Source organism: Lissotriton helveticus, chromosome 2_1 (genome assembly GCF_964261635.1).
Source record: "Lissotriton helveticus chromosome 2_1, aLisHel1.1, whole genome shotgun sequence".
In the NCBI taxonomy this organism is placed as follows: Eukaryota; Metazoa; Chordata; class Amphibia; order Caudata; family Salamandridae; genus Lissotriton; species Lissotriton helveticus.
The window spans coordinates 976,516,145-976,531,470 of NC_136059.1; positions in this window are offsets into that span (position 1 = coordinate 976,516,145).

The following is a 15,326-nucleotide window of genomic DNA, read 5'->3' on the forward strand; positions in this document are numbered from 1 at the left end:
GAGGACCCAAAGGGTCCCCTTGTACCCTTACACGGGGGCCCTGAAAGGCTCAGGCAAAGAAGAAGACGATTGCAGCTGAGGACCCAAAGGGGTCCCCCTGCCCTTACCTGGAGGGGAACCCCGGAGGGGCCGTAACCTGTTTTGTCCTTTTTTACCCTTACCTAGGAACCAGTTGGTGACAGGGGAGAGGAGAAGGCAGATAAAGACAGGTGGATTAAATGTAGGTATTTACTGAATGTATTAGACTAACATTACCTTTTTCCTTCACAGGTAAATGGTCAATGGGATAGCTTGTGCACTTGTTGTCAAGTTTGTTACCAACCACTTACGAATATTAAGGGGTCTGTGAAAGGTGACAATTAATGTATCTGAACCAGAAGCGAGGCCCTAACAAGGGTTTAGGAAACAAAAACAAAAAAAGTGTCATGGCAGAGTGGAATACACCAACTCCTGGGAAGAGAGGATTTTGAGGATGGCTATTTATTAGGAGGTGCTAGGATTGGCTGGAGCAGGCAAACGCAGCCATCTATCGGAGACCTATGGGGTTGTATCTCTGCTTCTCAGTTGCCTTTCAGCCGTTGATTGCAGAAGCCTGAACTGTGCATGTTAGGCTAGCTACAGTGAAAACAGCGGCCAACCTGACATGCGTAGTTCAGTTGACACAGCCTCCGGTCATCTCAATGAACTGCTGTGATGCAGTGGGGAGGACAGGGGGTAAACTCCCTCACGTCCATCTGGACTAAGCGCCCCTGAAAATAGTGACCCTTACCTTCCAAGTAAGACTTCGGTGGAATGGATCAAGTCATTTAGATAATAAATGCCTCAGAGAGTGGAAAGGTGAGGGTGATGATGATTAGAAACCATAGAGAACTTCATCTTCCTGTATCTTCCATGCTTGTTTCCTGAGTAAGTGGCCAGTAACTATTAAAAGTATCGGTCAGAAAAAAGCATTGTGCCTAATACTGAAGCAACTTTCTAAGTTCTGAATTTTGAATTTTTACTTTCGGAATCTTTTTTGGCAAGCGTGTGTTTATTTTTAAAAGATACCCATTTTGCATTGCTTAGCTTACATTTCATTTCAATTATATAAAATTATTTAATAATGAGTTCATGATTTTCAATCTGAATAATTGTTGACCTCAACATGAATAAACGTGATTTGAATATGGATATATTATTAGTTAATGCACTCAGTCTTTAAAAAGTTATAAGTATTTGTCTCTACGGATACTTTGACCACTTTTTGTTGCTTGTTTTCAATTAGTTTTTTAAATGATTTTCTCTTTTTCGTGTGAACTTACATTTAAAATATTATTGTTTACAATCAAAAGATTTCAAACAAATGGGTATATTTATAGTAGAAGTGCCGGAGAGCGTCATTAGCCGCCTTGGCTTAACTCTGTGCTCCACCACTTCTGAAACGCAGGGCTGCACCATATTTACAACAATATGGTGTAGACCTGCGTTTCCCCCTGTGCTGGCACTAAATGTAGCTGCCTAGCTCCAATGCAGGCACCCTTGCACCATGGTGCAAGGGTGTCTGACTTGCAGGGGAAGATTGTTTATGTGCAGGAAGGTGTCCATTCCTGCATAATAACAATCTCTGAACGGCGTTTTGTAACTTCTATGTGTGCTGCTTAATGCAGCACACATGGAAGTTGCAAAATATCATTTATTTTAATGATTGTTTAAGTGAGGAAATGGCACCTTCCTGCACATAAACAATGCATGGCGTTTTGCTGTTTCCAGGTGTGCTGCACAACACAGCACACATGGAAACAGCAAAAACGAGGAGAAATTAAACATTTCTTCTTGTTGCGCCAGGGTAATAGCAGGTTTTCCCTGGTCTAATTTTTGTCACGCCACCCTTGTAAATATGGGGCAGCATCAAAATCAATGGTGTTGTGGTGGAACGCCCACCGCAACACCCATTACCCTCCCCTTTCACGCTAAGTATAGTGTGAAAGGATGCCTTATTTACAAGGCAGGGTTAAGCCGTGTTAAGTGGCTTAATGCTGCCATATAAATAAGGCGAAGCCCCTATCGCCACCATAATATCGTGAAATGTGAGGTTGTGGTGACAATAAGGGGTTGTAAATATGCCCCAAAATGTGGCCAGACTTTTGCGTGGGCTCATTATTATTTTTTGTGGATATTTATAAAAACAAATAATGTGTAGACTTAATTTCGTGCTACTTTCAAATTCAAGAACAATTGTGTAAAAAAAATCTAAAAAGATACAACTTCTGTGAAAAATGTAGAATATACAACATAAAAAGATAGAGCAATCTTGTTTAGAAATACCGAAGGATACAAAAAATGTTTTATATGCGTTCTTGGCTTCCACTGATAAAGTTTGAGGCACAATGGCCTGCCAGTAATGACACCTCACACAGAGAAGGCCTCTGGATTCTAGTTTCTGGAGTTATTTTCCATAGAGCACTCACAACAATATTTCAGAACTGTGTAATAATATCCGTGGTTTGTGATTTAAGACCTGTTAATAGAGCGGAAGCTAACCAGGTTTCAATAATGTGAACAGAAAATTTATGTTTATGATGTTGAGCATCAATATTGGTTGACTTAGCATTTCAATCATATCGTCTCATTCGTAAAAAAGACATAAAACATAGGCCCAGGATTTGTGTTAAGACAGGCAAACAACATAGGTCACTATTTCACCACTTTCAATAAACATTTCTTTGATTGGAAAAAAACCTTTCTCAAACTATCTACTCCAAAAAACATGCACTATAAAGAAAATACTTAACAGGTAAAAATAATTTGGATCTCTATTTCCAACACAAGGATGTAACAAGATATCTTGTCTGTAGTTATTGGCTCTTGTGTGCGTTTTATGATGCATTCTCAGCACCGCTTCCAGGGTATGCAATTGTTTGAATGTGGGCAAATAACTCCATAAGGGAATTTGTACAATTTAACTTCCAGAGAATTCCACGGCCAATCTCTTGTGCAAATGTTCAAGCACAGCATGATATTGCACGCAAAGCGCACAGCAGAAACGCCACCTGTGAACAATGACTAATATCGCTGTTTTAGGCCTTTCGACTCAGTCATCTTCTCGTTTGAAGATATGGTATGGATTAAGTTAGTAACAGTCTTCCTCACGTTCTCTGACAGCACTTCTCACTAAATCACCCTTCACCCGCACCTGATGGCTTAGCTCACACCCAGCATTATTTCATGCTAGAACTTTCCAAGTGCAGATTTGTCATGCGTCACAAATCACACTATTTGTTGTTGAATGATACACCTCAAAGGTTACAGCAGTCCTCTGAGGAATTGAACTATGTCTCTCATCCATCTGCCGGGTGGTGAACCAAAGAGCCGAATCAGATGAGTCTTTCTAATATCCCCTGCCTTATAATGACGTTAAAGCAGGGATCTCAATAAAGCAGTAGCAGAGCAATTGAATTACAGTACTTCAGGCCAAGTATTAGAGCATGTGTAGTGCCATGTGTCTTTTTAACTGTCTCCTATGCTCTCTCCTAAGCCTCCTTTGTTTCGTAGCATAGAAAGACCTCCTGAAAACCACGCATGACTAAATGTGGAGTCTTTCCTCCCCTGTGTTTAGAACACTCACAAAATGACACTGTTAAACCTAATGATGTGGTACCCAACAGAAGCAAGTATCACTTATGATGAGCGTCTGCAGTGCTGTGATTAAATCTATGTGTGCCTGTTCATCGGCCAATCATGAGTCACACCTTCAGCTCACCAAAAAAATAAAGCTTGAAAAATAAACATGGTGGGAATTATTAGCAGCATAAAAACATCACGCTACAATAAATCTATGATAAAAGGCAGATATACATTTATGATGCTCATTTTAGAACAGCAGATGAAGAAGATTTTCAGTTGTTTTCAAATAGAAATTTTATTTAATAATATAGAACAGAACAGGTTTAAACAAATGTTAGCAGCTCCGTAACTAGTGCCTTATGAGTTCATTTGCCCAGAGAGGACCTGGCTCATGAAACAATTTTTTAGTAGGCTACCACTTCACATCTCCTACATACTTCTAACCACCTGCACGGAAGTGATGCCATTAATCAACAAAAGTTGTCCTCCTCAGTCCCTGGGTCTGGGCAGAAGTAAACAAGAATTGGCAAAAAGCCAATAGGTCTCTCTTTTGCGAGAGTTAGAGCCATTGGCATTGTAAATGGGAATGTCTTTTACCCATGTGTTATGGAGTAGAGTGGATGTAGGTGGTGTGGAGAGGAGTGGGATTATGTTGGTTGGATTGGAATTGTTAGTTGTGGAATTAAGTGGATAATAATTAAGCAGTATTGAGTGCATTGGTTTTATGTGGAGGGGGATTGAGTGTCATGGAGTGTAATTATGTGGATTGGTATTTTGTATTGTGGAGTGGTATGTAGTGGAGTTTAATTATGTGTTGTACTATTGAATTTTATGGCATGATGCGGAATTCTGTGGTGTGGATTGGATATATGTGGTGTGTTTTGCAATTATGTTGTTGAGTTGAATTATGTGGTGTGGAATGGAAATGTGTGCAATGAAATTTAGTTGTGTGGAGCTGTATGGCATTGAGTGAAATTATGCTAACTAGTGTATTTATGTGAATTGTTGCTATGTGACATAGAGTGGTTTTAAGTTGAGTCTATTTATGTGGTACTGATTAGAGTGTAATTATGTGGAGTTGAATCATGCTGTGTTGAGTGGTATTATGCAGCAGATGAATTAGTGGCAAAACCAGCAAATCCATAATTATGTGGAAACACAGAAGCCACAGAATTGCATAATTCCAGTGGTCCCAAGTATGAGCAACAGCAGCAAAAGTGGCAGCAGTGTAAGTTTACCTCACAACTGCACAGAAAAAGCAGAATATGAACAGGGGACAGTGCAAGCGAACCTCACACATACCAAAAAGGTACTCAGTAGACAGGGCAGGCCCTGCGTTCATCACACACAGAAAAGGAAGTTGCACACAGCAAAAGGGGAATGTTCCTGCTCTCAAGAACAGGCAAATGACAGGCAGCAGTGCATGCTACTAAACATAGAAAGAGTACAGCACCCAAAGTGTTTACTGCATTACAGCACTCTCTCGTTTACTACATCAGCGAAGCAAACTACTCACTCGTCTACAACCCTTCCATCCTCGCTCTCTGTTTCTTGGCCTTCACATTTCCCAAGAATTCATCTTCAGATTAACTTACTAATGGGTATGGCTGAAAAACGTATCTGCTCCACCAGCCCTGGCTTGGAAAGTAATGTGTGGGGCATGCCCATTGAGTGCAGGGCACTGTTTGTAAGTCGCTCTGACCCCCATAAAAACAAGAAAAGTTACTACTATTTAAAGAAACCATGAGTTCCCAAGATTAAAGACAAAGAGATGAAACGCACAGCCCGTTAGGTTGGCGTACCATGGTTTAGGCTAATTGAGGCAGCTGAAGCGCTTGATGATGTATATACCAGGCACGGTGTAAACTGCCCTTGAACACTGCTGGGGACACTTAATTTCTGTCTGCCGATTCAAATCTTCTTGGCCCGAGCCTTAAAAAATTGTTTAAAATCATGGTCAATGTCACAGAAGGGAAACTACAAAGCTTCAAAGCAACTCTTAGAATCCTCATACAATGGAATAGCCTAGAATGAGATGTATGGCATAGATGGACAGTTTGCATCTGAACCAAGTAGCCCCGGCATCCTTCCCACCACCCCAATAACAATAATCCTAACATCTGACTGGAAATGCTGCAATGCACAGTTAAAAAATATTTCCAAAAGTATACTGCAGAGATGTGGTGCTTCATGTTAAGAAACAGTATAGCAGAGCATAAAGATACACACCATGGGTGGTTACAATGACAAAAAGGAAGTTCAAGGAGGAAGGATTGACCACTAGCAAGCATGGATTGCTAAACAACACTGAAACAAACAAATGAAAAGCAGTGGGCAGGCTTCAAGCCACTAAAATATATACAACAGGTCTCCAAAGCTCGGCCTAAAAAGGGTGATTGAAACTGGTCCCTTATGGGCCCTATATTCATTCCCTTAATTTCCTGAGCCAAAGAACAAAGATGGCAGCAACCTGGACAACCAAAATCTTTCCGTGAGTGTTAACTGGCATGGAGGTGGTTATCTGACCTGGCTCATGATACACTTCCATTATTATATCCCCAGCCTGCACTGGAAGAGAAACAATGACATGAAAGCAAGGGTCTGAAATGCAACACCAGTAACTGGTGAGCCACTGGACCTTTTGGCAGTTGAATTGATTTTTTTCCTCTGTTTGCAGCTCTGGTATGCGGGCAGGTGGCCCTCTTCCCTACTCCCTCAGACACCATGTTTTTAAACAGTTTGCAATAAGACTGTTTAATGAGCAGTAAGAAACAGATGTAATGCTGTGTTTTGGGGAGAAGTTGCAACAGTTCAGCTATTTTGAAAATTAAGGTTATCCACACTGCAGCTCTTGATAGAATATTGTATTGTGTTGGCATTTATTTAGAGCTTAGCACCCAATGTCTTTTAAACAGAAATTCCATGCATTCTTATGTCCTCGTAGTTCCAGCAACGCCGGAAGTCAATGGCTATTTTACGTATTTTAAGTGTGGTAGCCTTGGTGAAGGTTAATGTGATGTGGTAGGCAGCCTGTGGGAACCATTACATAATACTGCTTCACGGCACCTGGAGCCACTATTTAATGCTGAATAAAGTCAGCAGTGTATAGGTACAGTTATGGGTGAAACTCAGCAATGGTAAAGGTCTTCCAAATGAAGGAGAATCAAAGCCAAGGGCAAATAGTTGCCTTGCAAAGGGAGACAGTCAGCTGATAACTGATGTTGACAGAACCCCCCCAAAAACAGAAACAATTACTATTCTATTGGGTTTTTGGAAGTTCTGAAATAGATTTCAAATAATTTGTTGCTGCTTGCAATAAATGTAAATGATTTGCATTACCCCACAGAATTTTAAATGCATCCTGTGAAGTGTTTTACTGTTTCAGATAAATAAATACCTTGTTGGTGACTAATTTCATATATTGCTTGTCAAGCAAGGCTTATGAATCTTTGAGACACATGATCTATGATTTAGATCCTGTCTTTAATTAAATAAGCCCCATCTCTGTTTAGATTCCTGATCATGCCTCTACAGGCACGCCACTTTAGAGACCTTCACTTTTTTTGTCCCATTTAAAGCCCTAATCATAAAGCACAACACACTCCTATGTAGTGAGCTGCTCCAATGTCTGTACCAAAACCTACCACAATCAGGTCAGATCCTGCCTTCATAGAAGATTCATTCTTATAGCCTATTCATAAGGAAGGGCTAGTGTCAGAACATAATAAAAATTGCCATCTCATAGCTTTTACTAGACACAAACTGTAAAATAGTCACCAAATGCCTTTAAAAAAACAACAACAAAAAAAACCGACTTGGCATGCCAAACATAAAATCACTATATTCTATCAATTAAGTTTGAGATTGGCATTTTCTAGTATGTATAACATTTTGGGTTTATGTAAATCAGTAAAAACAAAGTTGAAGAAGGGCTATAAACTGTATGCATGCTTCATGGACTACTCCATAAGTAGTCTTTTGCAAAAATGGCATTCTATGTCAGAACTGCAGGTTCAGATTATGCCTTTCTACTTCTTTTATTTTAGCTCAGTAGCCCAGCATACTGATAATAACCAACAAGACTTAAGGCTACATTTCCCATGAGTCTTTAAAATCCACCAATGGCCTTGCTCCAACTCATATATAAACATCATCAAGGAAAGGCACTTCCTCTTTCTTCGCTGCTCAGCAGCCAGATAAGTGCCTTATCTTCTGATTGTCTAATGATATGAGGAATTGCTTTTAAGGCTATAATTGTTATTCATGTGGTATTCTTAGTGTTTGACACCATGTTGTGGGGTAGGGAGGGACGTTGTTTACGGTGACAACAGCCAAACACGCTTTTATTACCCCGCATCTTCTATGATCTTTGCAACCTGTTTTCCATTTCCAACCCATGTCTTCACTCTTAGGCCTTGATTGCGAGTAACCATGGGCGTAGTTTGTGTAGTAGCGCTACGCTAGGTGAAGTGCACTTCGCACTACGCAAGCTACGTGAGTTGCATAGTGCGGTAGGGAAAATGCTGTTCGCACTGATTGCACAGTGCTGGAGGCTTGTCCGCACTATGCAATCATTGCAAACGGCATCTTACGCAGTGCAAGTGGTCGTTTTCTGCCGCTCGAGTAGATTTGTACTCGAGCAGCAGTTTTCTCAACGCAGACTTGTAGTTTCTCATTGCGAGCGGTCGCGAGAATACGCGACCACTCGCAATGAGAAACCTGACCTCCCCGCATTAAGAATCTCGCCGGGAGGTTTATTTTCCACACTCGCGATTGGCAACTTGATGTTGCTGATCGCTAACGAGGAAAAAGTCTCACCGGGTTGTCATTTTGCTCACTCGCTGTCGCCAACTTGACGTTGAACACCACGAGCAAGCAAAAAATGCCCACTATGCTACACAACACGTTTTTGCACTGTGCTACGTGCAATTCCCATAGCGCGTAGTTGTGCAAACTACACAAACTACACGAGCGTAGCATAGTCCTACGCCCAGGGTTAATTATGAGTCTGGCAACCCACAGACCGCCAGGCTCATGTGGGGTGGCGGTCTCCCAATCGCCCTATTACAACAAGGGCGGTTGGACCACCATTGCCCCACCTCAGCCGTCAGGGAACTGCTGTTCCCTGGCAGTGTTGCGGTGGTCAGGAGGCAGCAAAATGCTTGGTGGGATCATCTTTGCCTTTCTCTGATTTTTTCTTGAGCCTGTGTGTTTTGCATCAGCCCTACCCAGTCTCTGTATTTCATCTTCTAAGCTTATTCCTCTATCCCAGCATGGAAAGTCTAAAATCTTTTGGTTCCTCCGACGAGAACTTTGTGAACATGCTAGGTCAAATTACCGGCAGTAGTACAATTAATACAAACCCCACGACAAATAGTAATGATGAATGGTTAAAATTACTTAACCTAAAGAAAAAAGCCAAACGCATGGAGTCGCATGCCTTCTTCATGTGCCAATATCTTAAATCAGGAGTCATACCAACAGGGCTCAGAGTTAGAAACATGCCTGCCCTCTTTGTCGAGGTGCGCACATTTCTTGAGCGATGGTCCCTCATAGCAAACCGTTGCTCAAGAGACTGGATGCTCCTTATAGTGGAAACAGTACGTGAAATGGTAATCATATTACATCAAGAAATCTTAGAACTTGAGGAGAAACTCAAAGCCAGTCCAGCATTAGAAGATGCTAAAACTAAATTACAGAGCATAAATGATGAAATTATAGAATTTGACAACTATCTCATAAAAAAGAAAACAGATAAACTTAAAAAAGATATGAGATGGTTTACCCAGGAAAAAATCTACCCATATTTAAGAACTAATTTGTTCCAGGAGGCACAAAATGACCAGGCTCAATATAATGCCAGACCATTCGAGCAAGCACAATACAACCAAAGGGCCAATAAACGGGGAAAAATCCTCAATTTCTCAGAAACCAACTCCTCTGATTCTGAATTTGAAGGCCAGGTAGAGGGTGAAGAGCCTGATTACAACTACAAGGAAAGGAACCAAAGAAATCACTTTCCGGGCCAATTCTCTAGAGCACAAAACTAACAGCCTTTTTTATCGAGATGCAGAGGCAGGGGCAACTCTCGTTTCCCACAAACGGATATGAGCTACTACCCTCCATCCAACCCTACATCCGCAACCTTATATGCGGACCAGGAACCATCAATACTGGAGACAGTGAGAGTAGGAGATAACTCAAAATTCCCATTTTCAACCTATCGCAACACATCTTGTCATCAGATGAAATTAGGTTGATAAGCAAGGGACTATCTTTTGTTCCAAGCACTTTTGTCAATCGCTTTAAGATGAACCAGGACATCTTTTCCTTCTTTCGTCAAATTAGGCTAAAGAAATACTTTGAGGGAATGGAAACTAGGGAAGACGAAAGGAACGATTCGGGTTGCAAACCCCCGTCTACTTTTACTCCATCGTTAGACATGTTAGGTCCTGAAGTCAGAATCTTTTAAAAGAATGTGATCAAGGATCTAGAGAAGATAATGAAATTTATCCCCATACCCCAAGCAAACTTGGAGATACCTGAAAGACAAGCCCTGAAAACATTACAAGAAAACCACAATATCACGATTAAACCCTGTGATAAAGCAGGGGGCATTGTGGTGATGGATACTGCCAAATACACTGACAAGATTAGCCAAATGCTATCGATAACAGAACACTACAAGAAGATCAATAGTAGAGCTCTGTTGACTCCGAAGACCCTAATAGAGGAAACGGTCCACAATGTTTTCTTAGATGGATACATTTGCCAAAAGGAAATGGATTTCCCTATTAAATCTAACCCAGTGACCCCTGCACTTTATGGCGTCCCTACGACACACAAAAATGTGGAAGACCAACTTCTTAGACCTATTGTGGCATCCATAAACTCATGTACAGAACCTTTGTCCAAGTATTTAGATACCTCCCTATGCCCTCTCACCACCAAATATGAATCATACATAAAAGACACAGGACACATGATCTCCATCTTAGAGCACACTGTCTTCAATGAAACCACTCAATTTCTGGTAACGTTAGATATAGAATCACTCTATACTAACATCCCCTAGGACCTAGCCATGGAGTCGGTGGCAGCGCTCCTGGCTAGGACACCGGGAGAGAGAGTAGACAGCTTTCTTTTAGAATGCCTAGAGATAGTTCTCCAAAATAACTTCTTTGAATTTCAACAAGACCTCTATCAGCAAATCAAAGGAGTAAGCATGGGGGCATCCTGTGCCCCTTGCATAGTTAATATCTTTATGGGCGAATTCGAAATAAAACATGTGTTCAATGAAGTAGCTCCCTTTTCTGAAAGTGTCACTAGGTGGCATAGGTTCATTGATGATATTTTCTTTATTTGGACGTGTTCAGAACAGGACCTAAAGGAATATGTGGCATGGCTGAACCTGTCAGATAACAACATTAAATTTACTTGCAACTTTTCTCCACAACAAGTAGAATTCTTGGCCATATGGATTCATTGCACAGATGGAGAGCTGACGGTAAGCCTTTATAGGAAACCAACAGCGAAAAACACCATACTTGAACACAGTACCTACCATCCCACCTGCCAGAAAGATTCAATTCCATTTGGTGAATTTCTAAGGATTAGGAGAAATTGTACAAGCATGAAGGATTTCATGTTTCACGCAGATCGATTAAAAGATCGCTTACTGCTACGAGGCTATCCCAAAAGATTGGTCCGCCAGTCTCTAAAAAAGAGCAAAATATTATAATAGAGACACTCTGATCAATGCCACTCCTAAACAGGACAGCCAGCAATTGGTATGCGTGCTGAATCATTCAAGTCTCAATGATAAGATCAGACGTGTTATTTGCAAAAACGGGAAGATTTTGAATACAAATGAAGAGGCAACTATGTTGCAAAAACCCTTGGTAGCATTTAGAAAAAATCTCAATTTGAGGGACAAACTGGTCCATAGCAGAATGGGAGGCAACATCACATCTAGACAGACAACTATAGATGGACACCCACTTCCAAAGGGAAACCATAGATGTGGTAGCTGCCACGCATGTGACCAAGCCATCACCAGCCCTATCTGGACATATGGGAAAAAATCAGGTCACCTCAAAGAAATGACCAACTGCAAAAGTTCGAACATCATCTATCTGATATTATGCCCCTGCAACATGGGATACGTTGGGGAGACAACAAGAGAATTCCGGGTAAGGTTCTCAGAGCACAAATCGGCTATCAAGACTGGTAGAATGAATGCACCAATGGTTGAACACTACCATAACCATAAGCACACAGAGAAGGACATGCGATGGCTCATTTTGGAGCGTGTACGTATAACTCCAGGTAAGGACACCGCCAAGCTTAGAAAACAGCGTGAGTCATTTTGGATATATACGTTGGACACGGTCCGTCATGGTTTAAATGAGGAAATTATCTGGATAGTGACAACCTAAAGCACTGGATAGACCATGCTGCATCATTTGTGCCTTGTATGTCCGTAGGAAAGTACATGTATACATGTAGACATCCCGTGATTTTTAGCTCATATATGGAAAACATCCTGACTATAACATATCCACTGTCAAACACTATTGCAACTATGTTTTGACGCTGGCCAATTAATTGCATCACTAATAGTTCCGTTATGAGCGCCATCTTGGATAGGACTCTATCTAGTTGCAACGGCCTCAGCATTTTCTCTATTTCCATCATCCGTGTCAGTCCCTCACTGGATGTGTGAAGCAGCTTCAGTCCGCCCTCCATTTTTATGACTCCCGCCAAGCGGCAACCCGCAAACTCAATTCACGCTCGTAGCGGTAGTACCTTCCCCATAAATAATGGTGTGGATGACTGGCCCGTAGTCGCCGTGATGTGGACTTAGAGCCCCCGCTTCGCCTGGAGGAGCATGCATAAACTTCGAAAAGCAAGAGCGTCAGAGCATTTCGGGTCATGTAAGAAACCCCCTGGGCTCGGGGGACGGCTATCGCAGGGGTTTAAATTTGTCCTCATAGAATGCGTGCTCGCTTTCCTTTGCGGGCCGCGTCACTAACCCGCCCCTGTGACACTGTCTATATACCAGATATATTGTGCTATAACGAGGTTTGCGATATTTTGGCAAATCACCGGAGGACCCTATTCTAATATCAGTTGTGCTTACCCCTCTTAATACGATTCAAAAACGGGGTGGTGATGGACAGAGTATCTGAGTTAATCAGAACACTCCTACCCAGTCAACAGATCAGGGCTTGATCCATCACCGTTTTTTAGCTCACTGCACCATCCCCTCTTAATAGGCACACTACGTTACTGCAAGGGGCACTACGCGGACATCGATTGTTTTTGGATACTTTGGACACAATTCAGAGAAACGAACGCAATATAAGAGGTGATAAGCTGCCACGTTATATTTAGCTGTTTAGTGGGGGGCGTGGCTTGCGCGCCGCTACAGTATGGCGGGTCGCGCTTGAGCTCCGTGGCAAGTCTGGCCCGTTGAGCTGCTTTCTCCGTGTCCAGCTGCCCCTACCGGCGGAAAAGACACCATTCGGCACCGGAACATGAGGAGCGCTGCCTGAAGGTGTTTTCCTGTGCGTCTGGTCACCGGCTGCATGACTTCTGCTGATTTCATCAGAGGCGCTCGTTTACCTCACGAGCGGCCACCATCTTCCCGCTCTCCGCGCTGATTTCTCTTCTCCTCAGAAGCGCCGCCTGGGATACAATATTGCAATTTGTGGCGGATGTTCCTTTCGTCTTCACAATGATGCCTGCAATTGGTAACATTTATAATTTTTTTTCTGCTGTATCTTTGCTGCTTGGCTGGTGATTAAGCTGTCCACGCGCTGTTTCTCTCAGGGCAGCTCTCTCATGTGGTATGAATCTTCTTCCTAAGAGCTCATTACTGTGCTCCCCTGCGTTTTTGTAGCTGTGTTATTTTTTTGCTACTTGTCTGCCTTGCATATAAGTCCGCCGCTGTTCATATTTTAGCGCCCATTCAGCTCAGTGTGCTATATCTATATTTTTTATGGTATAGTCTGCGCAGTTTTTCCTCTCTTTTTTTCCTCAAGTGGTTGTGCATTTTTTCTGGAGGCTGCTTCTTTATGGCTGCAACTATGGGGCGTTCTTCGACCAATAAAGACTCAAAAGATGTTGGCACGTCGTTGAAAAGGCTTAAGTCACTGTCTCCTACGCCTGACCCTCCTCAGTCAGAGGCCGCTTCAACGCTGGACACAATCTTAGCGCGCCTCAATGAGGTACATGATATTGCGCAGTCCACGAAAACAAACACGGATTTATTACAAGTGGAGGTGGCTGCTATCAGGAATGACTTTAAGGCCCTCTCTCTTCGTGTATCCGCTACTGAATCACGAATTAGTTGTGCAGAGGATGGTGTACAAAAACACTCCAGATCCCTCAACCACTTGGAGCGCTCCATGGCGGCATTGCGCAGAGACTTAACTGAGCAGGAGGACCGTAATCGTAGATCTAACCTACGCATTTTTGGTCTGCCGGAAGATTCAGAGAAGTCATCTTCATCTATGATAGAGTTCTTATCTCATTGGATTCCGGATACCTTACAAATTTCTTTCCACAGAGACTTTGAAATTGAAAGAGCACACCGTGTTCCTACGTTTCGGTCTAAGACAGCTACCCAGCCGAGAGCAATCATTTTTAAACCATTGCGGCATCAGCATACTGAACTGATTCTATCTCATATGCGGAAAGCTAAACAAGTCTTTTGGGACGGTCACAGGATATCCATTTCTCAGGACTTTGCCAGGGATACGGTTATCAGGAGAAAAGGATTCCTGAATCTTCGAAAAATTCTTTCTGAGATGGGTATTCCCTTCTCGTTTTCTGGTCCATCGAAATTCCGCATCACTTATAAAGGACGTTCTAGAATTTTCGAGGAGCCGGCTGATCTAACTACCTTCTTGGACAACCAGCTGGAGATCGAGATGGAGATTCAAAAAGCGACTTCGCAGGCTCCTGGTGCCTCGGGCACTTGAACTGTCTCTTCTTTTTCTCTGGATGTTTTTTCTGTAGAACTGGTCTCCTCTTCTCTCCTGGTCTGCTTCTTGGCCGACCTTAACTCCCACGGATGTTCATGATCTTTTTCTGTTTTTCTTGTATTTCCACTCATGTTTGTTCTATTCTTCTCTCTGGCTTCCACAATTGTTCGTTCCTTTTATAGCTCTCTTTCTCTTGGTACCTCTTAGTATCTCTTTACTGTTTTTCTTCCTCTTTTATTTTCCTCCACTTCTCCTACTTGTTGTTCTTTATTCTTTCTCTTTTAATCAACTTCTTCTGTATCTCTCACTTGTCTTCAATTCTTCTTCTCTCTCACTTCTGTCATCCTTTTTTCTCGTCATACTTCTCTATTTTCTTGCTGCTTATCTGTTACCAGTTACATTGCTTTTTCTGGTATGGAACATTCTCTACCCTTCTTTTTTCTTTTTTTTTCTTCTTCTATTCTACTCTCTTCCTACCCTCTTCTCGCACATATATAATATTATTTTCTACAGATGTAGTGTATTTACTGACCATGTAGTTATTTGTTTTGGATCTACATATTGCTTGTTTTGCATTACTCTACGGTTTATAGTTTTCCTCATGTTTTTTCTTTTTCTTATCAGTTTTCTAATAGTACTTAGGAATATAGTTATGTTTCTCGACATTGACTGTTCTCTAACTGTGTTTTTACAATATCTGAGTTAGACTATGTTTATTTACATTATTAAGCT